Here is a 3,809-nt window from a genome sequence, read left to right on the forward strand (position 1 = left end):
CTGGGTCACTGGGCCTGGCAGTGGGGCAGGATGGCAGCTGGGAGGGCCATAAAGGAGGGAGGGTTTTAGCTTCCTGGGTCACTGGCAGCTGGACATTCCAGGCAGTTTGCAGCTGAACACAGCTGGGTCCCACTTCCCCACTGGGTGGTTTATTGGTGCTACTTTAAACTAATTTCACAGGGGCATGGGAACCAGCAGGGAATGTCTGAGGGGAATATCAGGGTGCACAATATTGCAGAAGAGACACAGCACACTAGAAAAGATCATAGATGGGGTCAGAGTCATGGGGAAAGTAATTGCATGTAAATCAGGGTTATTGTGCATGTATGTGGATGCACAGAGTATGGAGCGAGTTACAGTGTAGATTGCCAGGAGGAACATGTAATGTTGTGGTTGTAATGGAGAACTGCATCAAGGAAGGGCAGGAGTTGCTGTTAAAGGATGGGGTTGACGAGGGTCGAATGGACCATGTCTTTTTATTTTGGAAAATAAAAAGTGGACTGAAAGAAGACAGAGCAGTTTTAAACCCAGTGTGGGAAAGGTGGCTGTCTATTTGAAAGCAAGTAACCTGGCCCCCATTGCAGGTATCATGTAAACACTTGTCTAACAAACACTGATAGGAGTTTATAAGATTGTGAATGGCATGGATAGAGTGGAAAGTATGAGGATTTTTCCCAGGGTGGAGGGGTCAATTACTCAGGGACACAGGTTCAAGGTGTGAAGGAGGGGGTTTAAAAGAGATGTGTGAGGCAGGTTTTTCACAGAAAGGGTGGTAAGTGCCTGGAACGCGCTGCCAGAGGAAGTGGTTGAAGGAGACATAATAGCAGCGTTCAAGAAGCACCTGGACAAATACATGAATAGGAAGGAAATAGAGGGATACAGATACTATAAGTGAAGACAGTTTTAGTATGGAAGGGCAAAATGGGACAAAATGTTGACACAATCTTGGAGGGCCGAAGGGCCTGTTCCTGTGTTGTATTGTTCTTTGTTCCCTTATTGGGAGTAGAAGTACCAGACAGCCTGGGGTGAGGAGGGTACTCATGTCAGCTCATGTTGGCAGCAACAGGTTGATTGGTCTGTGGCCTGGTGTTGTCTGGTGACAGTTCTCAATCACCTGGGAGGTGTGGGGAGTGTGTGTGTGTCAGAGGGAGCTGTGTGTGTGTGTGTATGTGTGTGTGCGCGCGCACACATTGGGGTGGGGGGTGCTGTCTGTCTTCAATATGCTCAGTGCCTCCAGGCTAGGCAATATCCAGGTGATTCTCCTGTGCAACATGCAATCACATCCCTCCTATATTGGAGACCAGAACTGTACACAGTACTCCAGTTGTGGCCTAACATTGACAGCAGCTCTATTATAACCTCCATGATCTTGCATTCAATGCCTCAAACAATAAAGACAAGTATCTCATCTGCCATCTGAAGCATCCTATCAACCTGCCCTGCTGTCTTCAAGGATCTATGCAAGGTCCTTCTGATCCTCCGTACTTCCTATAGGACTACCAATCATTATGCTCTTCCTTGCCTCGTTAGTCTTCCCAAAATGCATCACCTCACACTTTTCAGGATCAAATTCCATTTGCCATGTTTAGCCCATCTGACCAGCCCATCTATATCCTTGTGTAGTCTAAGGCTTTCCTCTCTGCTATTTAACACAGCACCAGTTCTCATTTCGTCTGTGAATGATATGAAGCTTGGACAACACTAAACTTGGAAGAATTGTAAACAGTGAGCAGGACAGCGAACAACTCTGAGAAGTTAGAGCATTGGGGAATAGATGGTAGATGAGGTTCAATGCAATGAAGTGTGAGCTGATGCATTCTGGTTGGAAGAACATTGAAAGACAATATAAAAAAGGGGAGGGGGGTGGTGCAGGAGCAGAGGGGGCAGGGTATGTATAGATCAGTGAATATAGCAGGACAGGTAGAGAGAGCATGCAGTGTCCTTGACTTTATGAATAGGGTCAGAGAGTATAACAGCAAGATGGTGATGTTGAACATGAGACAAAAGCACCAAAGAAACTGCGGATGCTGGAGATCAGAAACAAAAACAGAAATTGCTGGAACAGTTTAGCAACATCTGTGGAGAGGCATCAGAGTTAACGTTTCAGGTCCAGTGACCCTTCCTCAGAATTAAGATGTTAAACTTGTACAAGATACTTGATAGTCGTCAGCTGGGTAATGTGTCCTGTTGTAGGTGTCACTTTAAAGGAAAACCATCAGGCAGAAGATACAGAGGCCTGAACACACGCACAAGCAGGTTCGGGAACAGCTTCTTTCCAGCCGTCATCAGACTGTTGAATGTACTCTAGTCTCAAATAATGGAACCTGTATGCCTCTAAGTCCTTTTGATTTGTACATCCTTTGCTAGCAGTGATCTGCCTGCACTGCTTGTAAACAAAGCTTTTCACTGCATTTGGGTACACGTGACAATAAGATCAATCACAAAAGATGTGAATGTATTGGAGCGAGAGACAGTGCAGAAGAAGTTTACAAGAATGGTTCCAGGGATGAGGAACTTCAGTGATGAAAAGAGATCAAAGAGGTTGGGAATGTTGACATGAGAGAAGAGAGAGCTGAGAGGAAATTTCACAGACGTTTTCGAATCTGTGAGGGGGGTAGACAGATGAAATAGGGAAAGAATGTTTCCCACTAGTGAAGTGATCAAGAATGAGAGGACACAGAGTTAAAGCAATAGCTAAAAGAAGCAAACGTGGCCAGAGGAAAAGCTTTGCCCACTGGGAATGGTTTGCATTGCATGAGAATGAGGCAGAAGCAAGTTCAATCAATGTCTTCAATAAGGAATGAGATGATTAGTTGAAAATAAAGAAAGTGCAGAGTTCCAACAAGAAGACAGGAAACTGGCACCGAAACAGATGCTCATTCAGACAGGTGGTACAGGCTTGAGGGGCTGAATGGCCACCTACGTTATATCATTATATACATTTATATTAGGGACCACATAGTGGCTCAGTGGTTAGCACTGTTGCCTCACAGCACCAGGGACCTGGGTTCAATCCCACCCTTGGGTGACTCTGTCTGTGTGGAGTTTGCACATTCTCCCCGTGTCTGTGTGGGTTTCCTCCGGGTGCTCCGGTTTCCTCCCACAGTAGGGTGGATTGGCCATGGAAATTGTCCCATGGTGCCCAGATATTGGCAGTTTAGGTGGATTAGCCATGGGAAATGTAGGGTTTTGTGGATAGTTAGGAGGTGGGCCTGGGTGGGATGCACTTCGGAGGATCAGTGTGGACTCAATGGGCCGAATGGCCTGCTTCCACACTGTAGGGATTCTATCAATTCTGTGAAATTTTTGCTCATCGAGAGCAGAGTTCAACCACAGAGTAACAATCACAGTTGTACAGTAACTTTCACCTTCACAGCGTGACACTCTCACAAAGTAACAGTACAATAATGCACATTCCTCCAGGCTCTTCACCATCCCTATTGTGAGGAAGCTCCCTGTAATTGCTCCAGGAGACCATGATATCCCAGTTACATGGTGCCCACCCCTGAGGGCATACCTGGGATTTTTTGGCTCAGGTGGTCCATTTCCTTGCAGTTTCTTGACCAGCATCTCGCTGCTACGCTTCAGAACATCGCGAATTTTACCAAGGGAGCCACTCCGTCTCAGTGTCCCACTCCCGTCCTGCAGTGTGTGAATAGAGACAGTTAAACAAAGTCTTCAACACTCCATTCTTCTGACCATATCTCTCTCTCTGACCCCAGTCCCTCTGTCTGTCTCTCTCTCTCTCTCTGACCCCAGTCCCTCTGTCAGTCTCTCTCTCTCTCTCTGACCCCAGTCCCTCTGTTAGT

At 46.5% G+C, this 3,809-nt stretch overlaps 1 long non-coding RNA gene across 1 annotated transcript in view; it reads right to left on the minus strand.

Annotated features, from left to right (window-relative positions):
* Nucleotides 1–3,643, minus strand: part of LOC125483133 — a 5,484-nt gene extending 1,841 nt beyond the window's left edge. The window contains exon 1 of the long non-coding RNA XR_007262101.1: nt 3,518–3,643. This is a non-coding gene — a long non-coding RNA (uncharacterized LOC125483133). The remainder of the gene's footprint in view (nt 1–3,517) is intronic.
* Between the last annotated feature and the right edge of the window lie 166 nt (nt 3,644–3,809).

The sequence above is a fragment of the Rhincodon typus genome, chromosome 5, assembly GCF_021869965.1.
Source record: "Rhincodon typus isolate 14 chromosome 5, sRhiTyp1.1, whole genome shotgun sequence".
Classification (NCBI taxonomy): Eukaryota; Metazoa; Chordata; class Chondrichthyes; order Orectolobiformes; family Rhincodontidae; genus Rhincodon; species Rhincodon typus.